Genomic DNA, 13411 nt, shown 5'->3' with positions numbered 1-13411 from the left:
CCCAAAGAAACAGCCTTTTCCTTTGGGTATTTGTATTTCAAAACAAAACCCACACACAAAACAAACCAGCCTGGGAATGACTGAGACCTTCGTGATATTGTGTTAACCTTTCTGGGCTCAGTTTCACCTTCATGCACCAGGAGAATTTGTCAGATGAAGAATGTGGAAGAAGCCAGTGGGTATGCCACAATGCTCAGATGGTTCCATTCCCTTCCCTGGCCTGGAAGCCAGATGTGTCCACAGAACTCTTCCAGCCCTTCCCACCCCCACATCCCTGGAATGTACTGCCTCCTCTTCCACTTGGGAGCCAGGGGCGCCATCCATATAGAGCACAAAGAGTAATTGCTCCGTGGTGTATGATAATTTATAAGAACTTGAGTGAAACTATACTGGCCCCCAGGGAATCTGCAAAGCAGCCTGCTCCAGATCTGCAGACAAATAAATGATCCTCCCTGTTTGCTTCAGGAGTTGCACTCACAGGTCCACGCAGGTAACTGGCAGCTCTTACTTCGTTCCTTTTCTCTGTCCTGATTAAAACTGGGGGCAGGAAGACTGTGGTGTAGATACCACAGACAGCAGCAGCCAAGGAACGGGAGCAGAACAGTAGAGGGAGGCGTGGGGCTGTGATGGGATTCACCGGCTCTGTTACTCACTCTCCGTGTCAAGGAGACATTTTCAAAAAGGTTTGACACAGCATCCTCGTAGATCCCTGTGCCAAAACACAAGGTGGAGGCCCCTGGAGTACTTTAAGCAGGCTTCTGTTAACAGAGCAGTCCGTATGCATATTATAATCACACTGCTCCATCCCCGTTAAGCAGCTGTTCCCACAAAAAGGGACAATAGTCCAACCCCACCCCTTTTATAGCTCATTTCAGTCTTGTCTTTGCTGGTGCCAATTCTTTGATCAGTTTTCACTTAGGATCTGGAGGGCATGTTACAAAGTGCTTTGGGCTGTCTGCCAACAGGCACCTCACTAGAACATGACAACAGCCCAGAAGTGTCAATGTTGGGAAAAAGACAGAGCTCACAGAATGCCTACTCAAAAATAATTATATTTGAATTTTAAAAGCAATCTTCATATATGTAAGTAGATTCATTTATATGGAAAACTATGCTGGTTCCTCTACCCTTTTAATATTTGATATTGCATCAGCTTCTTTCACAGTCAGGATAAGCATTCTGTGGATTCTTTTTGGACTCCTGGGTTAAGGAAAAACAACCAGAGGGCTGGATGGCTGTCCCTCGGGCAAACAGCCTCCTTCTTCCAGCACTTTAACCTGAGGCTTACAGGAAAATTGAGGGTAGAAGATTTGAGAGGGTGAGGTGGGGGTAGGGGAGAGGAGATGGAAAATAAATTTGGGGTATTGGAGTTGGTGATAACAATACCTATTATTCACTGAAGTTTAGAAGTGGTCAATTTATATACTTACCATTTCATTCCCGCCAATACCGTTTTGTGGTTGAACAAAGGAGGCCTAGAGGGATGAAAAATCTTGCTCAAGATAACCGGGTATTAATTGGTGGGGCTGAGGTTTGGTTTTCAAGCTGTTTGACTCTAAAACTATGGTTCTCAATTGTTGGCATGCTCCAGGATTTCTTAGGGGACTTGTTAAAAATGAAGATTCCTGGGCCTTGTCTTGAGCTACTATAACTCAGAGTGGGGACCCAGGAGTTAGTATTTTAACAAGCATCTACTCTGATATTGGTTTTCAAAGAACCAGAACCTGCTAAATGTGCTGTGAAGTCTCAGGTCTCGACTACTGTCCTATACGACCTCATTCCAAATTGTTTTAAGATAAGATAAATAAAAGTTTTCCAGGTAAAGAGAGAATTGGGAGTGACTTATAAATGGAATCCATAAAGAGTTCATACACAGGCAGGTGTGTAATGTCCTGCAGTTTGGGCTGCACATTCAAAACAGCTTCTTAGCAGCCAAAGCAAAGAGTGAAATAGGATCAGTCACAAGATATATCCAGTTCATAACATGAAGCATACTGCCAGAAGCATAGGTATTCATGAGTTTGGTCTGTGAGTGTTAGGAGGCTGTAATGGAAAATGGTCACAGAGTCCCTGAGTAAATACGATAGTACTATCATAGGGTTAATCCTTCAAGGCAAGCCAAGGTATGATGCCAAAGAACAGGTCAGTAAAAACGGACATGGAGAAAACTGAGCTGAAATGTTTCAGGCCGGCTTTTCTTCAGGGGCTTAACATCATTCTGCAAGGCCTGAAACAGATCCCCTGGTTCTTTGTCAGAGTGCTGGCCTGCTTTGGCCACTCCGTTCTCTTTAGTTCTTCTCCCAGTGAATCTCCTCCCCACCTCCCACCCCCAGTCTGGGAGAGAAGCGCTCAGCAGGGGCCTTGGCTCTAATGACTAGTATGCATGTCTTTAAAGTTTGCAAAGCCCTCAGCCTTCCAACACTGGCCAGGGTGGCCCTTCTTCCTTCGGCATGCAAGAAAAGCTGCTGTCTGGTTGAGTGAGCTCTGCTATAAATCAAAGTGTCACCACTTAGCCAGTAGAAGTGATTTAATTAATCCGCTGTGCTGTCCCCTGAGCATCACTCCACCTGACTGCTAATCAACTTCCATCAGCAGGAGGAAAATACAGGCCCCCTTTTTCTGAACCACATTGCATGAGATGAAGGAGGCAAGGGAGGGGGAAAAAGTTAATTGCAGCAGGGGAGCTCAAACTGTCACTAGAAGAAAGTCTCTTGTCTGGCATCTGCAGGCAGCCTCCATATATGCTGTCGTCCCTGTCGCGGGTGAGCTACAGGAGAGTACCACTTTTTAGTGATATTAATACAGACATTATCTATTGTCCATATCTATTTATCAGAAATAATATCTTGCCTTGAAACCCATGACAACTGGCATATTGCAAAAAGGAACCATTCTGTTATCATGCACCCAGTATTTAGAGCATTAACACACACACAATCTTCATTAGTAATCAGATAAGACTGAGAGTTTATGTATCTCTTTCTTAGGCACAGGAACATTTTTGACAGGTGACCACCCCAATTTCTGTCACATTCACACACAAAAAATGCAAGCCATGTCCCCTGCAATGTAATTAGGCAGGTCTAGTTAATGCGATAGGGTTTTGAAGGTGAAATGAGCTATTAGTAGTGAGAATTCCAAGTCCAGGATACACAAAAGCTTCTTTAAGAGTCCAAAATTTCCTTGAATTTCTTCATGAATAGTAAATAGCATGATTCCATTTTACAGATAGGGGAACCAAGGCAAATTGGGACAGGGAAATTTCCAGGAAGTTGCAGAGCTGGATTGGGCATTCTGAACCTGGGATCCATCCCTGATCGGAGGGGGTGCCCAGGGTTCTGTTTTAAACCATGAGCTTGTCTTTAATGGGATTATTTTGTGATTACTGAGCACTTAACTGTGAAAAGAAATTTACAGAAAGTTTCTTTAGCACAGGGGTTCTTAACAAGGGGTCAATGAGCTTGAATTTAAATTTAAAAAAAAATTCTTGCGGGGATGTGTCTGTGCGGGTAGGATATGTTTATTAAATAATACACAGTAGGGTGTAGACTTAGTAAGGGGTCCGTAGTTTTTCACCTGCCTGGCAAAGGGTTCCGTGGTACAAAAAAAGTTAAGAACCCCTGCTTTAGCAGGAGAACAACCAGAAAATTTTTAGTCTGATCCAAAAAACACCTTACATCAGTTATACATACACTTTGTTTTTTTCCCCATTAGGGGAAACCCTCCAAGCAAGCATGGAGTTCCCGCCCTTGCTTATAAGGGTGAGTCATACAGTCTTGGAAGACAGGGGTGGGAGCGGGCTGCTCAGGAACAGTGTTTCAGCACAACAGGCTAGGGAGCAGAGCCTCTGGGGTACTCAGGTTGATGGACGTGCTTTTTAAAGGAAAGAGCCTTGGAATCGAGTTCCACCTATACTGGGAACTCGTGGCATGCCTGGAGTGCCAAGGGTGAAGCTGGGCACTGCCACACACACAGGCTATGCACTTTGAACTCTGAGCATGGCCACCAGAAGAATCTGGGACGGCCGGGAGGCAGATGTGAGTGATAGAGCCCTCCTCGTAATTCTGAAGTTGAAATCTGAGGAAAGGGGATCTCTAGGGCAGCCTTAAAGGAAAAGAGTTGTCATAAGACAGTGGGCACCTCTAAACGTTCTGTGTGGAAAGTGTGGCAGGGCCTGTTGCTGGGGGACTGGCCCAGGAGTCTGGTGAGCGGCTCATGGGTGTGCATTGGTCGTCCAACATCAGGGGGCAGTACCGCCACCTCCTCCCCTGCCTAAAGATGTGGCTTCTCCAGGAACTGGGCCTGGGCAGAGGCGAATGAGGTGCAGGCTTCCCCCAAACTAAACATAGGCACTCAGAGGGAGAGTGCACCCTCTTGCAGACATGAAGTCCTACCCCGGGCTTTTGCTGGCTACCTCCTCTTGCTGTTCCCGGGGGCAGCGTAGAAAGGGCTGGGGCTGGAGCCACCCAGAGCTAGGAGGGACTGTGCTACTTATTGACTGTGTGCGTGCCTCCTTTGAGTCAGTTTACTTATCTGTAAAATGAGAGTGCCCATCTCCCGGAATGAGTGTAGGATTATAGGAGATGGTTTATATGAAAGCCCCAAGCACAGAACTAGGCACAGAAGAGCTGCTAAATTCCCTCTTCTCCTTTTAACTGCCCTTCCCTTTCTTCCTTCACTCCTTTATTCTTTCACCAGCCCTATAATCTGTGCTGTCAACTGCTCAGTTAGAGGAAACCAGATCCCAGAGTCATGCAAGACCCGAATCCTGTCATGCCTAAATTCCCCCAAGACGGGGAGGCGCACACCTCTCATGAGGCTCCCAGCCTACTGCGCTGGGACCCCTCTCCTGCTGGACCCGGCTGTTCCCAGACACGGCAAAGCAGCTGTTTGCCTTGGGGGCCTCTCCTTTCAAGGGCTTATCCCATGGCCATAAAATGGCACACCAGGCTGAAGTTGGTCCTGCAGGATTCAGCCAGGGAGCCATTATTTGTTTGTTATTTTTATACAGAATTTAGAAGTATCTGTTCTAATATTTTCTGGGTCACAGACAGGAAGAGCGCAAGGTGGCTATTTGTCTGGGGCTGGTGCCCAGTGCATCTGTAATTGGAAAGCAAAAGAGTTTGCCTTGGTTCTCCATTTCGTTGTAAACTTTTCTTGTGAAAGAAAAGGTGTGTGATTATTCCCAGGGGTTACATTGTATGTAAACAGGTATACATTAAACAGAAGTCTCCTAAATGAGAAAGGGGAAAGCTGCAAGTCTGTGTGACTTTCTTTTAGACAAAAAGGCCAGCCACTGGAAATCCACTGCAGCCCCTTTTCTACTTCCTTTGTTTGGAAAAAAATGTTCTGTTTTTAGATAGTCCCCTTCTCCCTACAAAGATGATAAAGTTGGTGCCCAGAGGTTCATTAAGGACTAGTGAGTAAATGTATTCATTAAAAAAAAAAACATTTATTGAGCACCTACTCTCCTGGGCCCTGTACCAAGCGATAAGGCTTGGCCCTTGCCCTTGACTGCAAAGTCCACAGGAAGCAGATAGACATGTAAGCATAATTATAATACAGGGCAATGAGTGTCACCATGGGGAAATGAATGGTTATAATCGGAAGGCAAGGGGACTTAGGGAAGGCTTCTTGAGAAGTTTGCCAGGTTGGAAAGGGGGAAAAAGATTAGGGGACAGAAAGAAGAGCTTCTATAAAGACCAGAAGAGGTGAGAACATGCTAGAGTTATCACATAGTATGATTTGATTATTATATGCCATATTATTAGACAACCAGTCTGCTAAATGTTTTAGTGTATGTCAACTCGTTGACTCCTCCGACAACCTGCAGTGGGTAGGTGGTATTACTCCCGGTTTAGAGATTTAAAACAAAACAAACAAAAGCCTTGGGTGATGCTGGAGGAGACTGGATTGCTTGCCCAAGGTTGCAGGCTAACAAGTGGAGAACTGAAATTCCCAGGTTGGCCTGTCCCCAGCTCCATGACGTTCTGTCCCCATGCTGCACTGCTTAGTATGACTGGAGCGTAGACGATGAAGCTGGAGGGGTGGAGGGGGACAGATTGCAAAGGGCTTCTCATGCTGTGATACGGGAGTTTGGACTTTTTCCTGTAGGCAATGGGAAGCCAGCAGAGGTTTTTAAGTGGTTATTGATTCGGTTACCGGTGGGAGATGGATGGGAGAACTACCCATTGTCAGCCTGAAGCCTGGAAGCATGACTGACGGTCAGGACTCAAAAGCTGCCTCCCCAGCTTCCTGCCCGTTTTCCAATATGGCCGGCCGATCCGCTGGTGGGACCAAAGTATTAGGAGGAAGAGCTTCTTTAGAGATGTGGAAAGGGAGCCTTAGACTTTTCTTTATGGTTTTCATGTTTTTTTTGTGTGTTTTTTTTGGCTTGGGTATGCCTTTTTAATTTTTTGCTGTGAAACTTACACAGGCATATGAGTTTCAAATTAAGTGGCAGGCAAAGAGAAATGAAAGTAAAAGTCTCCTTCCGATCCTAGTCTCACTTTCCAGTTGTAACCACTGTTAACAATTTCTTGTATAACTTTCCTGAAATTTTCTATTCGTATAGAAGGACGTATGTATGTATAACCTCCTTTTTAAATTTTTAAAAGTTTACCTATTTTGGGTCATTTAATAACTGAACATGGTGATTGAACATTCAGAAGCGTTTTAGAGTGAAAAATTTCTCTCCCTCTGCTGTCCCTGGCTGCCTTATTCCCCTCCAGTGTCACCATTTTCTTGTATATCCTCCCAGAGATAGTTTATGCATATGCAAACTACAGTATGCTGTATACACTGTTCTGCTTCTTGCTCTTCTGCTTAGTGATGATAAATCTTTGAACTCTGAGAGAGAGTGCCTACTATATACCTGAACTCCTCTACGTGTTTCCTGTGTATGACTCCATTTAATCTCAGGAAGGGGTGGTCATGGCTGTGCTCCCCATTTCACAGGGGAGGAAACTGAGGCACAGAGAGATTGAGTGATTTACCCAAGGTCATTCACTTAGTAAGTTAGCCCTGACCTTGTGCTGGAGCGAAGTAAGACAGGGAAGGGGATTAGTTTGATGTTCTTTGCCATATCAGCACATATTGAAGTTCTTAATCCTTTTAGGTGGCTGGAGTCTTTAATTTTAGTAATTTCACCCGTTGCTTTTTGAGAGATAGTTAGCTCATTTTTAATGTCTTCCTGCAAATCATACTGCTGCTGAGACATCCTTGTATGTACATTTTGGAGTGCTTGGGCAAATACTTCTTTCAAATAAATTCCTAGAAGTGGATTTACTAGTCATGCGGCATGTATACTTTCAATTTTGATAGCTGTTGCTAAATGGCATTCCCAAGGGCTCCACTGATTTCCTTTCCCCCAAGAATGTCTGACAGTGCCATTCCCCACACCCTCACCCACCCTTCCCATCATTAACCTGTTCAGTCTTTGCCAGTCTGCTGAAAAATTAGCTCATTTTTATTCTCATGCATTATGAGTGAGTTAGCATATTTTCATGTGTTTATTGGCCATTTTTATTTCTTTTTATGAACTGTTTTTTCATGTCCTTTGTACATTGTGTGTTCTGGTTTTGTCTTTTCCTAGGGATGTTTGAGCTCTTTGAATACTAAGGAAATGTATTACCAATATTTTTCCAGTTCTTGTTTGTATTTGTAATTCTTCTCACCGTGTGGAAGATTTTAATTTTATGTAGTTGGGTATAGACATATTCTCCTTTGTGACTTTTGGGTCTTGTATTTCCCTTTTCCTCCACAATTATATTTTTTATTGACCAATTTTTTCCTCCACAGCCTTTTTATAGTTCTAATTTTCAAATTCACCTCTAATCCATTTGGAACTTACCTTGGTGTAAGGAGTGAGGTAGAGGTCCAGTTTTATTTTTTGGCTTTGACAGATATCTCTTTAGAGCCCTCTTCCAGGATTCACCAGGCTGGGGTGACCCATGAGGAGAGGGCTGGAGACTGGTGAGGAGAGCCCCAGTGGGTGGGCCAGAGCACAGTACGCAGACCAGCCAGTCCTGGGCAACTGGAGGCACTGGGGCTGCTCTGGGGTGCATGGCTAGTCCAGTTTTCCCTAACCCAAGTACAGGGACCTTATAACCATAGAGAAAGAGGCACAGTATATCTACCTCCATATCCCCTGTGCTCTTACAGACCCTAGCACACACAGTAGGTGCTTGGCAATTGTTGCCTTGAAGGCATTGAACTAATTCTGGCCCCAGCTCTTCTGCTGACTTGCTGTGTGTGACTTGGAACCTTGAACCTGTCACTTCAGCTTTCTGAGTGACACACCAGGGGCTCTTTCAAGAGTTAAAGGGATCGTGAATGTGATTGCACTTGATGAACCCCAACTAGCTATTCAGGTGGAAAACTTCAACTATTAGCTGCCTCTTTGTACTATTAATGCATCTTACATGTCTCCAGCTTTCAACGTTTTAGTGGTTATAAAGCAGGACTATCTTTACATGAAGTTTCTTCTACTCAGTAGTTAAAGTTGTAAGAGTTAAACATTATCTCCTTGTGGGATGCAAAGTTTTTTAAAAACAGCTTTATTGAGAAAATACACCTACAATATAATTCATCCATGTAAAGTGTATAAGTCAATGTTTTTTAGTATATTTGAAGATTTGTGGAATCATCACCTCATTCAATTTTAGAACATTTTCATCACCCCAAAAAGAAATCCTGTATCCCTTTTTAAAAACTTTAATGAGGAAAGGCAGCTATAAACATTTAATTTTTTTCTGAGTGGGTCTTCATACAAAAAAAAAGTTCATCACTATTCCCAAATCCTTGACATTTGGAAATGTAAAGACAGCCTTAGAACTGGAAGGCCTTGTGTTAAGCAGAATGTGATAACCTACACAAACAGACCAGGGAATTAGAGGATGATTTGTTCAGAAGAAAGTCGTGGGAACTCAGGCTTGGTTTTATCCTGGGATGAGGCCTGGGTCTCTGCTATGTCTCAATTTCTCCCCCAAGGTTAAAAAAAGAGAGAGAGAGTTCACATCAGAGGAAAAAATCAGTCTAGAATAGCAATCTGGAATAGTGATTGCCACAGTGGCTTCTGGAATCCGACCCTTTAACTTCAGATCCCAGCTCCTCCATTTACTATGTGACTTTGGACAGTTCACTTAACTTGTTTGTGTCTCTGAGTCCTCATCTGTCAACCGGGAAGATACTGTACTGCCTCAGAAGGCCATACTATGGCCTTCTAAGCTTAGAACAGAGCTGGGCACACATCAAGTGCGTAAATAAATGTGCCTCTTATTATATTCTAAGATTTTTGGGGGACATGGCAGCCAGTTATATATTGAGACATCTTTGGTCAACAGTGCCACATTAGGTTGTGTAAGGTACCTGGGGGGGTCATTGAATACTACAATAAAGTGGAGGATACTCCTCCAAGGATATACGCTTTGATTGGGGAAATGCTTCAAAAACATGTGAAAAGGCTTTAGGCTGAGGGTTGCAAACTCATATGTGGGTAAGGGACAGACAGGCATCAGACGGGAGAGACATGCCTACTCTATACATTGCGCATATTAAAGCTCATAGGAATAATACTTATTTTCACAAAGAAATATACTTTATCCATTTGTCTGGAAGCTAGCTCAGCTAGATTTTCTCACATTCGATGGAGACCTGACAATAGATACATGTTTCCCTGTCCTAAGAAAAACATCCTTGCATGCGAGACAGTAAATGGCGGCTGAGCCTGACTTCAGAACCAGAGAGATGAAAGGGAGTTTGGGAGATGGGGGAGGGGGCATGGCAACATGGAGGAGAGGGTGGTCCCATCTCAAGGGGCAACCACTAGTGTTGCTTGAAAATGCTAGACTACTGCATTTTCAAGAGAAAGTAGAAGATTTTTATCAATTGTTTTTTAATGTTGGAGAAAATAATTTGAAAAGAATACATAGGCCCACCAAACATGCCCACGGGCCACCAGTTTGCAACCACTGCATATGAACTATCTCTACGTGGGCATATGTGCAAATGCATGTGCATTGCAAAGTAGTCACGTGAAAGATACTGCCTACCAAAGCAGTTTTCTTTTTCCAAATCATAAAAATATATGTGTAGCAGTTTGGTATTATTTATAAATTCCAAAAAGAGATATTGATTATGTTTGGAAACATATCTAGATGTGATATGCTCTGATTGTATTAGATTCAGCTGAGATGTCTTTGATTAAATTATGATTAGGGCTTTGATTGAATTTCATCATTAGGGTGACTCAGTTTGAGTCCCCACCCCCTTTGTGGGCTATATAAATGGATAGTTAATCAAGGAGACACACAGAAGCAGATATACAGAGGAATAGAGAGAGCTCCATAGACACAGAAGAGGAGCGGGATGAGCCATTCCCCTGATAGTTTGCAGCTGAAGAGAACAGAGCAGCTGAGCCCTATGCCAGCCTACAGCTGAGATTGGAAGAAGCTGGGCCCACAGAGCCTCTAGAGGAAAGAGGAAGGCTGAACCCTCTCAGGTATGACCTGCTCCAGCACGTGACGATAGAGTTTAGTAAGGAAGTAACCTTGAGTTAGATTCTTTAGGACCTTGTGACTGTAAGATTCTACCCCATCCTTTGTAAAAGTCAACAGATTTCTGGTGCTTTGCATTAGCACTCCTTTGGCTGACTAATACAATACGTATGATAAAAAAATTCACTATTCCAACTTATAGGCTTCCATGATCTTGCCACACAAAGCTGCCTTTTAGGAACAGATAAGATGGAAAGTGTGGTGTGTTTCCATTCACTCTTACTGCAAAGAAACATCTGCAGGCTTCACAGTCCACCATGCCTGGTGGAAGAGCATGGGCTGCAGAGAAAGACCTTATTTCAAAATCTTACTCCACATTTGCAGGCTCTGTGGCCTTTGGCAAATCAATTCAACCAGCGAAATATGTATAATAAGACATATCTACTCCACCAAGTGCTTCTGAAGATTCAGTGAGGTGATGGGGCACTTAACATAATGTCTAGCACAAGGAAGATATTCAGGGAAGTGGATTTGGCTCAACTGATAGAGCGTCCGCCTACCATATGGAGGGTCCAGTGTTCAAACCCAGGGCCTCCTGACCCATGTGGTGAGCTGACCCACATGCAGTGCTGATATGTGCAAGGAGTGCCGTGCCATGCAGGGGTGTCCCCTGTGTAGGGCAGCCCCACACGCAAGGAGTGCTCCCCACATGGAGAGTCACCCCGTATGAAAAAAGCGCAGCCTGCCCAGGAGTGGCACCGCTCACATGGAGAGCTGATGCAGCAAGATGACACAACAAAAAGAGACACAGATTCCCAGTGCCACTGACAAGAATGCATGAGGACACAGAAGAACACACAGTGAATGGACACAGAGAACAGACACCAGGGGCAGGTGGTGGTGGTGGTGGTGGTGGAAATAAATACATAAATAAAATCTAAAAAGTAAAATAAAATAAAATATTAAAAAAAAAAAAAGAAGATGTTCAATAAATGATTTTTAAAACTATTCCAAGGAACCAGGGCCTTATCTGGCCATGGTGGTAGGGCTGTGGACTTGCAAAAGGAATACTAGAAGCCCTGTCTTACTTCTCTGAGCCCTACTTTAAAGCACATGGCTGTGCATCTGGTAGCTTGTGTTTGCACTCAGAAATCAGAGGGCTGAGTACTGTAATCATTTTTCTTGGCTTTGGAGGATTAAACAAAACATAAAAACCAGGGACAAATTCTTGAGCCAAGATCCAGAGACATAGAAGGTGTGATGTTATGTCAGAAAGAGCATGGGAATGTTATTCAACCTCTCACAACCTCAGTTTCCCAGTAGTAAATTGGGACAACAATACCTGCATTGAAGGACTGTGGATTGATGATAATATATGGTCAATACAGTCCTTGACCTAGTAGGTGCTAAATGATTAGTAGCTATTATCAATAACTTCAGAAAACTGGATTTTTCACACTGGTAACCTTAGCTTGGAAGAAGAGGGCTGCCCACCCACTTCTTGTTGCTGTGAAGAAAAGTAGTATAATATAATAATATATATTCCTCTCCAAATTGATCTGCACCCTCAACGCAGTCCCTATCTGCGTTGATAAAAACCCTGGCTGGCTTTTTATTGCAGAAATTGACAGATCCTAAAATTCATGTAGAGGTGCACACGACCCAGACTAGCTAAAAGAAAACAAACAAACAAATTTAGAGGACTCACTTACTGGTTATGAAACTTTACTATAAAGTACAGTAATCGAGACAGTATATTACTGGCATGAGGATAGACTTATGTATCAATGGAATAGAATTTGAGAATGCAGACAAACTCTTAAATTTATGGTCTTTGATTTTGGCAAGGGTACCAAGATAATCATGATAATTCAGTGGGGAAAGAATAGTCTTTAACAAATGTTGCTGGGACAACTGGGTATCCATATGCAAAAGAATGAATTTGGACCCTTCCTCAAACCATACATAAAAATTAACTCAGGATGGATCAAATACCTAACTGTATGATCTAAAATATAAAAAAACAAAGTAAATCTTTATGACCTTGAGTTAGGCAATGGTGTCTTAGCCTATGACACCAAAAAAGAAAAATTAGGTAAATTGGACTTCATCAAAATGAAAAACTTTTGTGTTACAAATGATACTATTAAGAAAGTTAAGATAACCCTTAGAATGGAAGACAATATGTGTGAATAATATATCCAGTAAGGGATTTGTATCTAGAATGTGTGAAGAACTCTTATAGGTCAACAATAAAAAAACAATTAAATGGTAATCCATGCAGTGCAGCAGTGCTCCAAAACGTATTCATTAAATGCAATGAGTGTGCCACAGTGAGGAAAGAAGTTGATGATGTGGGAGGAGTGGGGGGGGATTGGGGTGTGGGTTATATGGGAACCTCTTATTTATTTATTTTTTAAAGATGTATTTATTTCTCTCCCCTCCTCCCCGCCCCCCATTGTCTGCTCTCTGTGTCCATTTGCTGTGTATTCTTCTCTGTCCACATGCATTCCTATCAGTGGCACTGGGAATCTGTGTCTCTTTTATTGCGTCATCTTGCTGAGTCAGCACTCTGTGTGTGCGGCACCACTCCTGGGCAGGCTGCGTTTTTTTCGTGCTGGGTGGCTCCCTTTATGGGGTGCGCTCCTTGTGCGTGGGGCTCCCCTATGCGGGGGACACCCTTGCATGGCATGGCACTCCTTGTGTGCATCAGCAGTTCGTGTGGGCCAGCTCACCACACAGGTCAGGAGGCCCTGGGTGTGAACCCTGGATCTCCCGTGTAGTAGGTGGATGCTCTATTAGTTGAGCCAAATCTGCTTCCGTCTTTTTTTTTTTTTTAATGTAACATTTTTTGTGATCTATGTATCTTAAAAAAAAAAGAAAAAAATTAAAATAAAAGACAATTAAAAAGTAAG

At 43.3% G+C, this 13411-nt stretch overlaps 1 protein-coding gene across 12 annotated transcripts in view; it reads left to right on the top strand.

Annotated features, from left to right (window-relative positions):
* The window catches only part of SPRING1 (SREBF pathway regulator in golgi 1), a 181013-nt gene that overhangs the window by 66186 nt on the left and 101416 nt on the right, over positions 1-13411 (top strand). Inside the window, exon 7 of one of the 12 annotated variants that reach the window (XR_011646499.1) lies at positions 3715-3761. The exons of the other annotated variants lie outside the window; for them this stretch is intronic. The gene's annotated coding sequence lies outside the window, so the exon portion shown is untranslated. The remainder of the gene's footprint in view (positions 1-3714; positions 3762-13411) is intronic. 12 annotated transcript variants of the gene reach the window in all.

Source organism: Dasypus novemcinctus, chromosome 19, assembly GCF_030445035.2.
Source record: "Dasypus novemcinctus isolate mDasNov1 chromosome 19, mDasNov1.1.hap2, whole genome shotgun sequence".
NCBI lineage: Eukaryota > Metazoa > Chordata > Mammalia > Cingulata > Dasypodidae > Dasypus > Dasypus novemcinctus.
Note: the sequence above shows the minus strand (reverse complement) of the source record. Positions and strands in the feature narration are given on the sequence as shown.